At 37.0% G+C, this 12398-nt stretch overlaps 1 long non-coding RNA gene across 1 annotated transcript in view; it reads right to left on the bottom strand.

The window, feature by feature from the left end:
- The window catches only part of LOC105466305 (uncharacterized), a 66204-nt gene extending 63116 nt beyond the window's left edge, over positions 1 to 3088 (bottom strand). Inside the window, exon 1 of the long non-coding RNA XR_978095.2 lies at positions 2879 to 3088. This is a non-coding gene — a long non-coding RNA (uncharacterized lncRNA). The remainder of the gene's footprint in view (positions 1 to 2878) is intronic.
- Between the last annotated feature and the right edge of the window lie 9310 nt (positions 3089 to 12398).

Genomic DNA, 12398 nt, shown 5'->3' with positions numbered 1-12398 from the left:
TACCCGGTTACAGGCTGTCCCAGGATTCCTCGGATAGTAACGGACCTTGAGGACAGTCATCCAGGACAGGATATTAACACTGAGAAGGCTGTGCCAGTGTCCAGGAGGAAGGCAATTTCCTGGGCCTCAATGGTTAAGCATACCCGGAGCTCAGTGAGGGTGATGACATGAGCTAGCGCTTGCCCCGGGCACCCTCAGACCTGTTGTTGGATAGTCTGGTTGGGGGCTTCTGACCAAGAGAAGCTTTGTCCTCTGGGACAATGCACCTTCCAGTGATTGTCCCAGCATAGTGGACATGGACGAGGGGGCGGCTTGTTTCTCGTTGGACAATCTTTTTTAAAGTATCCTTGCAAACCACACTGGTAACAAGCCCTACTGTGTGACTGGCCTGCTACATTTTCTATCCTCTCTGAAACACCAAGGTTTGCTTGTCTGAGGGCCGTGACTAAGGCTGTGGTCTTTCTTTGATCTCGCTTTTCCTTTTGGGCCTATTCCTCTTGGTCCCTATTATAGAACACCAAGGTTGCCAGGTTTAATAATGCCTCTAGATTTTGTTCAGGGCCCAAGGCTTGCTTTTGGAGCTTTCCCCTGATATCTGCAGTTGATTGGGTAATAAATTTAACTTTTAGAATCAATTGGCCCTCGAGGGAGTCAGGTGACAGGGGAGTATATTTTCTTAAGGCCTCCTGTAGCCGCTCGAGGAAGGCAGAAGGATGTTCTTCCTTTCCCTGAATTATGGTGGACATCATTGAAAAATTCATGGGTTTTTTCTTAATTCTCCTTAGTCCTTCTAGAACACAGGTCAACAGATGTTTATGACTCCAGTCCCCATGATTTGAGCCGAGGTCCAGTGGGGATCCATACTGGGGACTGCTTGCTGACTGGTAGGGAATTTGTCCCTTTCTTCAGCTGTCATTCTATCATTTACTTGACTAAGATACCAGGTATCCCCAAGTCTCTGGTGGCAGCTAAAGCTGCATTCTTTTCGTTGAAGGCCAGGGTTTGATCTAACAATAGCATGACGTCTTTCCAAGTGAGATGGAAGGTTTGCCTTACACCCTGTAGGACATATAGGTACCTATTAGGATCATCTGAAAACTTCCCCAGGTCTGTCTTGATCTGCTTTAAATCAGAAAGGGAGAAGGGGACATGTACTTGGTTTGGGTCAAATTCCCCTCCTCCTACAGCTTGAAGGTGACATAACCGATAACCTGGGGGGTTTGTGACCCTTTGGAGATTTCTTTGCTTATTTCCTTCTGGGCGGGGGAGATTAGAAGAGGCTTATCGTTAATAGGAAGGGGAGCTATAGGGAGGCTAGGATATGGGAGTAAGCTGAAAGGTCCTCCTATGGGATGTAAATTGAAAGCTGTGCATAGTTGTGGATTCCCCTTCAATGAAAGGAAAGTTTGGACATTAGGTATTTCACTCCATTTGCCTTTGCTCTTACAGAAAAGGTCAAGCTGCAGGATAGTATTGTAATTTACACTTCCCTCAGTTGGCCATTTTTCCCCATCAGGGAGAGAATATTGGGGCCAAGACATAGTGCAGAAAAAAATAAGCCACCTCTTTTTCAGAGTTTGTAGGTCAAATTGGTCCCAATGGCTCAGGATGCATTTCAAGGGTGAGCCTGTTGATACCTGAGTTTTTCCCATCTGAAAGACAAAACTGCCCATAGTTTTGGTTTGTTTTCTTTCTCCTCCTGTCCAAGAACCCATAACAGTCCCTGGACCCTGTTCATCAGAATAGTTGCACTCACCGATGCAGCAGCAGAAACAACCCCTGCCCAAAAACTCACAATGGTCCCTGGACCCTGCTGATCGGAATAGTTGAGCTCACCAACACAGCAGCAGAAACACTAGTTTTCCTCCCAGACCACAAGGAGGTTTGAGGAAGGTCGGATTTAATGGCCCTTACCGACACGTTCTTGAAAACCTGCACCCTTGCCTGTCCTCCTAGGCCACTAAGAGGACTGAGAAAAATGGTATTTAGTGGCCCTTACTGATGCATTCTCAAAAACCTGTTGGAGTCCTAAACATTCAGCTGCTGGTATTGGGACCTTACTTACCCGTGTCCTATGAAGATGTTATGCCCCAAAAATGAAGTGGAGGGCCATACCCTGAGGGAGGGAAGGGATCTCCGGGGTTGGAAGAGTGACCCCTTTTTTCCTCACTTATATGAATAGGAAGGATAAAATTTCTGATGCTCCCCATATCCTAGCTTCAGGAATAGCTTTTGTTATGCCTGCTAGTCTGAGATGGGATCCTATAATTCCAGATGGTACCCCCAACAATGGGGCTTTGGGCAAAAATTATGTCTTTCTTATTGGTGAGTCCAGGTACCTAAATAAGGTATTAGAGTCGTGGAGTTTATACTAGAAATCATTCTTACCAGAGAAACTAGAAAAGCACCAGAGACGGGGAGTGATTTTTAGAAGTGGGACTAGCCTTGGAGAAGAGAGGCAAGAGAAAGTTTGCCTGGCAGGCATTAGGACCCAGGAGGCAAGGGTCAGGATTGATAGGATAGATGGGTGAGTCTCTCTTGGGCGACATGACTTTGAGAGTTCCACTCATGGCCGCAGGGTCAACCAACTTTTTGTTGTCAGGACCCCGGAGCTGAATGTCTTTCCTCTCTGTCGACCCTCAGCTCAGCCCAGAAGTACAGGAAAATCAGGAGCTGGTTCCAGGCAAACCAATGCTCCCAACTCCAAAGTGTCAGGGGTTGTTAGAGAGCCTTTTCCCAGAAAGCTTTACATCTGTGTCTTTAATCTGACGGCCTGCTAGTCACTTTTAACTGACTGACAGGTGCCCAGTATTTTGCCCCCGAATTCTAGGGGAAAATAGGACAGAATAGCAAGGGAAAGGGATCAGATGGTACTCACCACTTGGCCATAGGTGATAGTCTCAACACTTGGCAATAGTCCCATCTGGGTTGCCAAAATGTGTCCAGAATTGGTGGGTTCTTGGTCTCACTGACTTCAAGAATGAAGCCACAGACACTCACAGTGAGTGTTACAGTTCTTAAAGATGTGTGTCCAGAGATTGTTCCTTTTGATGTTCAGACGTGTCCAGAGTTTCTTCCTTCTGGTGGGTTCGTGGTCTCGCTGACTTCAGGAGTGAAGCTGCAGACCTTCACAGTGAGTGTTACAGCTCATAAAGGTTACAGCTCATAAACAACCCCTGCCCAAAAACTCAGGTGATGCAGACCTAAAGAGTGAGCAGCAGCAAGAGTTATTGAGAAGAGCAAAAGAACAAAGCTTCCACAGCATGGAAGGTGACCTGAGTGGGTTGCTGCTGCTGACTTGGGCAGCCTGCTTTTATTCCCTTATGTGACCCCACCCACATTCTGCTGATTGGTCCATTTTACAGAAAACCAAGGGGTCTGTTTTACAGAGGAGAGTTGATTGATCCGTTTTGACAGGGAACTGGTTGGTGCATTTACAATCCTTTAGCTAGCCAGAAAAGTTCTCTAAGTCCCCCCTAGATTAGCTAGACACAGAGCACTAATTGGTGCATTTACAAACCTTTAGCTAGACACAGAGGGCTGATCGGTGTGTTTAAAATCCTTTAGATGGACAGAAAAGTTCTCCAAGTTCCCACTAGATTAGCAAGACACAGAGCGCTGACTGGTGCATTTATAAACCTTTAGCTAGACACAGAGCACTGATTGGTGCATTTACAAACCTTTAGCTAGACACAGAGTGCTGATTGGTGCATTTACAATCTTTTAGGTAGACACAAAGTTCTCCAAGTTCCCACCCATCCTAGAAGCCCAACCAGCTTCACCTCTCACCAGCTCTCACCATGGGACTCTGTGGCACCCAGCCCAGGCACTCTGGCAGCCCAGAGGGAGCTTGCCCCCAATCAGGCCCAGCAGGTGCCAGCCAGTCACATAGAATATGGGGCCCACTGAGCCTGTGCCCACCCTGAACCCATGCCAGCAGAAACAACCACTGCCCAAGCACGGCCAGAGTGGATGCCGAGGCGTAGGAAGTGCCAAAAGCAAGTGAGGGCTGCTGGCACATTGTCACCTCTCAGTAATTTTAAGTTCTCATATTTTTTTGATATGTTTCTTTATTATAGGTTACAGTCCTCTAATAAGTTGTTTTATCTTCTTCATATGTTAGTCACAGATATATTAAAACTTATTTGTGGCCAGGCCTGGTGGCTCATGCCGGTAATCCCAGCACTTTGGGAGGCTGAAGGGACAGATCATGAGGTCAGGAGATCTAGACCAGCCTGGCCAACACAGTGAAACTCCATCTCTACTAAAAATACAAACATTAGCTGGGCGTGGTGGCACATGCCTGTATTTCCAGCTACTCATGAGGCTGAGACAGGAGAATCACTTGAGCCAGGGAGTTGGAAGTTGCAGTGAACTGAGATCATGCCACTGCACTCTAGCCTGTTGACAGAATGAGACTCTGTCTCAAAAAAACCAAAAACAAACAAACAAAAAAAACAAAAAACGTATTTGTACTAATTCTATTATCTGGATTATTGTAGATTTATTCATTGTATCTTAATTTTTTTCTTGGACTTCAGCTTTTAGTATGTTATTGTTATAACATGCCTGATAATTTGATATTAAATGTAGAATGTTGTGATTAAAAATTATAGAGTCTCTGGATGATGCTATTTTCTTTCAGAGAATATTACTTTTCTCCCAGTAGGCAAGGAATATAAACAGAGAAGCTTGATTCAGGAGACACTGAGATAATTTGAGGATGCACGTCTTCATTTTCTTCTTTTTAAAATTTTTCTTCTTTATTTTCTTCTTTTTCTCTTTCTTCTTCGTCTTCTTCTGATTAAATAAATAATAATTTATTACTATTATTATTATTATTATTAATGACTGGAATATCTGCACTTTGCCTTTAGTACTAGGACTTAGACATTTTGCGTTCTTAAATGAAAATCCAAAGGTTTTTTTTAAAAACTTTTAAGTGCAATGGCACATGGGCAGGCTTCTCACATAGGTAAACTTGTGTCACAGAGATTTGTTGTACAGATTATTTCATCACCCTAGTATTAAGGCTAGTAACCACTAGTTATTTTTCCTGAGCCTCTCCCTCCTTGCAACTTCCAACCTCCCATAGGCCCAACTGTGTGTTGTTCCCCTCTATGTATTCATGTGTTTTCATAATTCAGCTCCCAATTAGAAGTGAGAACATGTGGTATTTTGTTTTCTAATCCATAGCTAAGTCCAAAATTTTTATTGTTTTTTTAATTTTTCTTCCTTTCTTTTCTTTCTTTTATTCTGTTTCCTTTTTGTTTGTTTGTTTTGTTTTGTTTTGTTTTGTTTTGTTTTGTTTTTGAGACTCAACTGATTTATTGTTGGGAGAAAAGCTGAGTGTTTGGAGAGAAGCTGAGGCAGGGCTTGCATGTCTGCTAGACTTGTTGACTCCTTGCCTCTAGCACTCCCATTATCTCAAGTAGCCATATGCTTCCAAGAAAATGCTAAACTGCCACAGCTGTAGCTCATTCTTTTGATACATGGCTTCCTTTCAACCACCACTTCCGCACCACCTGTTTCTTTGTTTGATCATCAATAAATAGCCTGGGCTCCCAGATCTCGGGGCCCTTCACAGCCTCCATACTAGCTTTGGTGCCCCTGTCCCACTTTCTCTCTCAACTTGTCTTTTCTCATTCTTTTGACTCCGCTGGACTTCATAGCCCCAATGGCCTGGTATTGGGTCTGATCACCCCAACAGTTTATAACTTCTCAATCATGGCAAATGTCTAAATTTAGAACGTTTCCCCTTATCATCTACTTTCTGTTTAGTTTTTCTGTCTCTAATTAGAGCCCATATGACAATTAGAAATTAATAAATGTCTGGAGGTTGAATTGTGCACAGAATATTTGATCTATTTCTCCACAATTTCCGTTTCCTTTTTTTTCAAAATCTTGACTCAAAGTATTTTGTAATATTTCACATGAAGTTTATCAGTAATTTTCTATGAAGAAAAAACAACAAAAATAGATCAACCTCATTGAACTTTCTTTCTTAATGGTGTCTTGGACCCTAAAGTTGTAGATGCCTTGGATTTTTCTCTGATACATTCAAAAGCTATTTTTGTATCTCATGTAGTTTTGCATTTATTATAAACAGAAGTTGTTAGTTTGGTATCAATCATCCAGCTACAGCTTCATATAACTACCTATTAATAATATTCTGTACACACATAATCTCAGAGATGGGTACAGAAGTCAACATTAGGAATCCAGGATCTTTCTACTCTAAAATGTTAGTGTTGGATTTGGCATATAGACTTACCACCTCATGGTTATGAGATACCTGCTATAGCCTCAGGTATAGTGTCCTCATGTAATCAAATCCAGGACACGAATATAATTTAAAAAAAAAAGGACAAAGAGAAAAAGGATTTTCACTTTGTAAATTTATCTCGTTTGATAGGATAAAGATTCCAATATTCCTGGAAATTTCTAGAAGACTTTCTTAATATAAAATTTTTACGTCCTATTTTAAGCCAATAATTAGCAAAGAAGAATGGGCTGGCTGCTCTAATTAGTTTAGACTAGTTATAATTTATTCACTAGGCTAAGCAATTTGCAAGCTACTGAATATTGGATTCAATTAGCAAAGAAGAAATGAGGGTGACTAGCCATTAGACAAGCCAGCTGTGACAGAAACCACATCATATACTCAATTCATTTATCAAATATTGCATCTTCTAATCTTAATACCATGTTTCCGATTTTCTGGTTCAGAATTTCTCAGCATTGAGATTACTGACATTTGGGGCCAGATCATTCTTTGTTTTGGGCCTGTCCTGGGTACTGTGGTAGGTATAGCAGCATCCCTGGATTCTACTTACTAGATGCTGGCAGCACACCCCACATCATTGGAGAAAACAAAAATGTCTCCAGATATTGCCAAATGTTCTCTGGAGGGCAAAGTTGCCCCCAGTTGAAGGCTATTAATATAGATGTTTTCAGGAGAAAGAAATGAAAAGTGGAAAATGGCAATTCCAGTGCAGTTTAAGTACAAGAATTCAGAGTGATAATAGTTTCTGGAATCCAAATATCACATTGTATGTACCTGAGGACATCACAGAAGTAAAAACAAACCCACAAATATAGAACATATGAAACATTTGTATTTAAAGACACACACACGTGTGCGCGCGCACACACACACAACTGTGAACTGGTGTTCATTAGGAAAGGAGGAACTGAATAAATATGTTTAATATATTTGTTGTTTGAAATACAGGTATAACATCAAGAACATAAAATCAAATGTCTAAATAAAACGTGCAAATACTGTTTTGCTAAAATATCTTTAAAATGATTAATAAGTCATTTTAGATTGAAATGATTTTAGAACTGAATGCAGAAATTGAGCACTTGTGAATAAGTATATAAAATATTTATACAGAATCAACATTCTATGCCAATGTTTTCAATTGTTATGCTATGATATTTGCACCTGTTGCTCAAAACTGCATATAAATTCCGAACAAATACTATTGTACTTTGAATGTGTTCTCAATTTTCAGTATATATTTAAACATTTTTTTTCCTGCATCACTAGTTTTACATTTTGTGTTATGTGCACCTACCTTTCACCACAGGCTATATTCATGCTTATTAAATCAATTTTATCAATAAGAATTCTTCCTTGCTCAAATTTAATTTATGAAATAAGGAAACAAACCCCAAGGATTATATGCAGCTATTGAGAATTCCATTTATCCTGTTCAAATAACATTCGTCAATTACATTCCATCATTTATGTGAAATTTTTAAGGGAGATGACAATAAAAAACACAACCAATTCAAAAGTACACACAAGTTAGTTGTCAAGTTTCTGTAGCTAATTACAATTTTACTCTCATAAATTACACTCTTCTGTCTCTATGGTTATTTGGCTTTAAACAGCTTCCTGCTTACACTAGGAAGAAAAACTATCAAATAGTAAATTTTCCTGTTCTTCCTTCTGCCCCAAGATGGTGAATTTCCCAGGAGTCAATCCACTGGAGACTTTCAGCTAGCAATGGCTTCTGAATGTTCTCTTTTCCTCTGTTATCCCACTCCAGGGGTGTTCCATGAAGCTACTTCTTTCATCTGTTCCTCTATGATCATTTGTTATTAAAGGATTATAGCAGGGGACAAATTAGTCAATCCTTCTCTCTAAAACTTGAGTAGAAGCAACTCTTCTTAGAACAAAACAGAAGAAAATTTACTCAAATCTAAAATGTATTATTACTTTTATTTACAACAACATATTACTTATATTATTTTGATGATTGTATGGCTGTCATTTTGTCCTATATGAATTTTAACCAAAATTATACTAAACAAATGTTAAGTAATTAAAACATATTCAAGATATATTCCCTCATTTTAATGAAAGAAAAATCTGCTTCAGAATCAAATGTCCTAAAAGCTGTAGAAATGTTAGAATGCTAAAATCTTTTAAACTATAAAAGTGCACAGTTTTGCCATACCAGAATCAGCATATGCTAATATTTGTTAGTAACAAAACAATATGCAGTTCAAACAAGTTTAGAAACAAATTTACTTCCTAGATAAACATTCAAATGCTATTTTTTGCACTGGCATAAATACTGATAAATAGGTAGGTACTTACATGCGTAGATAATATTGTCACTTACCCTTGACAAAGTACTATTTTATTCTGTAAAATTTAATGCTAAAAATCTTATGTTCACAAAAAGATGAAGATAATTTTAAAATATTAATTTACTTTCTAATTGGAAAGGACTATAATGTAGTGGCCAGTATAAACTTTCAAGTGTGTTATATTTTTATTAGGGTAGACTCAATAAGCAAAAATAGTGAGATAAAATTTACAACTGTTAAAGAACAGTTTTTAATGAATTTAAAGGGAGTAATTGCCAGAATCAGTTTGCTATGGAATTTAGATTCTACTGTATAAATTTTACAGTAATGAACAGTTTTCTTGAATGTCCATTACAAAATGCTATTCTATCTTTTTTTAATGAATTAAACATAAAAAATATGCGAATCAATGTACTAACATAGGAAGACAGATAAAAGTATTTCAACATTGCTTGTGGAAGGCACGTGAAAAAATGTTGAAGACTTTTGTGTGAAGTCCCCCAAACTGTCTGTACTACCTCTCATACATATCACAACTGCCAGCTGTTCTCCATTCCCATTTCTAAAGCCTTATTTGGGCTCCACTTTATCTCATTTCTCAGGTTAATTATTCATATGTCTCACAGGAACATCCCTGCATCCTTACCAGAAAAAACATTTATGTAAAAAATATAAAAAGATGACCAGATTATTTGATTATCAATCCTTTACTTTTTTGAAAGCATTTTCCCCTTTTCAAAAATAATTATGTATGAATACCTAGTTATGAATCTGTATTAAATATTTTGTTTTAAAGATATAGCAATTGGTTAAATTGCATTTGACCCTTAAAACTGCACCTGTTTTTCCTTTTTCTCATGCAATCTAGCGGCCCTTAGAGGCTTTGCGGAATAGATAGATTCTATGAAATATAATTTGAAACCCACTCTTTGTACTGATTTGAAATCCAAGCTTTGAGAGCTATATAAGAACCTTCACAATCTGATTCCAGGGATATGTTCTATTTCATCCTTGCTACTTCACCTGGTAAGACTCTGTCACAGCCATGCATTAAAGGTTTTATTTTCCAAAACATGTTGCTGTGCTGTGCAACTCTCTGACTCTGTAAGTGCTTTTTCTCTGCTGAAAATGGCATATTCTCCCTTGTCCTCTATCCTAAATTTTTATTAATACTCAGTACAAATATCTGATGGGACTTCCCTGGTGTATATGTATAATGTATACATATATGTATACGTATAATGTATACACATATGTATATGTATAATGTGTGTGTATATATATTTATTTATGAGTTAAATATACTACTCTTTTAACTCCTTCCAAACCATGTTTGTAAGTACATTCTAACATTTACCATGTTTTTGTTTTTAATCTTCATCTTCCTTGCCACTTCAGATTTCCTGAAAGAATTTTGTTCTAATTATCTCTTTGTTTCTAGTAACTAGTAGAGTTCCAGATACTTAGTAAACACTTAATAAATGCCTAAAGAATCATGTAAACTTTGACTTCAAAAGGCAGTATAATTTAATTTAAGGACACTCTAATTATTGTTAATTTATTTAATCTTATATAGCCTATAAGATAATCAATATATCTAACTAAGAATACACTACAAATTAAAAATACCAGACCCTCTGCTGAATGTTTTACGTGCACTAGTCATTTAATCTGGCCCACGATTATGAGGTAGGTACAACTATTAATAGCAATCACAGAGGAGCCTGAGGTACCTGCAGCTACCTAAATTACCCGAGGTCACATGACTAGAAGTGACATCCTTGGAACTTAAACACATGTCAGACAACTGAAGCTGCTTTTGCCAATATTGTCTACTCTGTATTAGAGAAGACTGAGTTTATGCTATACTACAGATGCTTGTATACCATTTATTTAAACACAGATTCATAACAAAAGATGCCAAAATACAATCACATTGATCTTCAAGGTTTGTCCATTTTATCTCTGTTTGTAAAAAATCCTAGTTAATGCTTTTATCATTCAGGAATACTATTTGCAGCAAGTCTGGAAGCAGAGTTACTGACCTTGGGCAAGCCCCTTAATGATGTCAGAGACAGAATCTTCCTGATTCTGCTCAATTTAATTTTTTCCTTCCTTGTTTTAAAATAATTGTCTAACTCCAGACATTAAATCAATGCTTAAGATGAAGGAGAAAGGAGCAGTAATATTCAAGTCTGTTTCTTTTATCAGAAAAGTAGAAACATTCCCAGAATATTTATTTACTCCTGCTTTCATCTTATTTACCCAAACTGAGTAACATGGCCACCATTATCTGTGAGTTGAAGTATGTCTTTGTTGTTGTAACATCAACTTGTATTTTTTATATTTGTTGGTTCAGTTCATAATACTTTATTGCTTTATTTTCCAAGTGCATCATCCTTTAAGGAATCCAGAACTTTTAAATGACAAATTTGCTCCCTAAATATGCACCAGACTTATTTTATAATATCATCTTACTTAAATATAAGATATTTAATTTGTATGTGAAGATTCCTTCCACAATAGTTTCTGCTTCTGTTTTGTTGCCTTGCCGAGTAACAATGACTAACATGTATATACAGACATCCCATTTACATTGAGACTTGATATCAGGAACTCCGGAATAGAGGCAATAACATAGAAATAGAAAATTATTTTTGACATCCAAGAAAGCTAAGAGAATGCTTATTAACTAAAAATTTATACTGTTTATGGTTATGGAAATTACCTTTGACACTTTATCCAGAAATTCTAACTCAATGTATGTAAACATAAATCATGAACTATATTTAATTTCCAAGTATAGAATATTGTAGAATCAGAATATTGGAGAAAGAACAATTAGGTATCAGAAGAATTACTATCACAGGAGATATAAGATGGAAAAAGAAAGCACACTCAAAAATTACAAAATTATACGAAGTGAATGCTAGGATTAAGTCTAGTCTTTTATATTGAAAATTACACACACACATATGTCAGCAAAACATTGTAAGTAATTTTCATCAATATAACATAGTCATTTAATAGAAGTTAATGGCATAGTCAGAGTATTTATATAGAAATCATAGAAACATTTGGTATTTTAGAAAGACTTTTTATAAAAACAGTACATAAAAATTTGGGGCTTGAGTGGTTAAAATTATTAAATTCCATAATCCATAAATTTTTTTGTAAAATGCCTTTTTCACTGATAGACCAAGGTGATATTACTGTGAGTTACTTGTAAGTCAAATCAATTCAAGTTAAGGTATGATGTGTAATTCCTCATCTGATATTACTAAACAATAAATAAGACTATTAAAACGAAGGCAGGGTAAATTCATTCCAGTTAAAGAAATACTGCATCTTATTTGGCATTATAGTGGATAGATTTAAGTTTCCTCAAAGTAATGTATACATTTTCATAAATCTACTATGTTAGTATTTTAAAATGCAACAGTCTACAGAATGCATATTAGTTTAATGTAATTATTATTTATATTCATTCAATTTAATTATATAAAATTGTTAGAATGTTTTCTTAGAGAAATGTTGCATTTTCTAAAAATAAATCATTCACATAAATGACAAAAATAATAAATTCATTTTAGGTTGTTTCCAACTTTTAGAAATCCCAATTTTTATAATAGCCTTAATGACTGACATTTCAAAGTCACTAAAAAGAAAAAAAATATATCCTTGGCATTTATTTCTATGGCTTTACACAAATTTGTTTATCTACTATCTAGGTAGAATCTCTAAATAGTGCTTGTTTTGTTTACCCACGAAAAGTTCAAAATGAAAACATG

The sequence above is a fragment of the Macaca nemestrina genome, chromosome 2, assembly GCF_043159975.1.
Source record: "Macaca nemestrina isolate mMacNem1 chromosome 2, mMacNem.hap1, whole genome shotgun sequence".
Taxonomy (NCBI): domain Eukaryota; kingdom Metazoa; phylum Chordata; class Mammalia; order Primates; family Cercopithecidae; genus Macaca; species Macaca nemestrina.
This window is presented reverse-complemented; position numbering and strand designations above follow the sequence as displayed.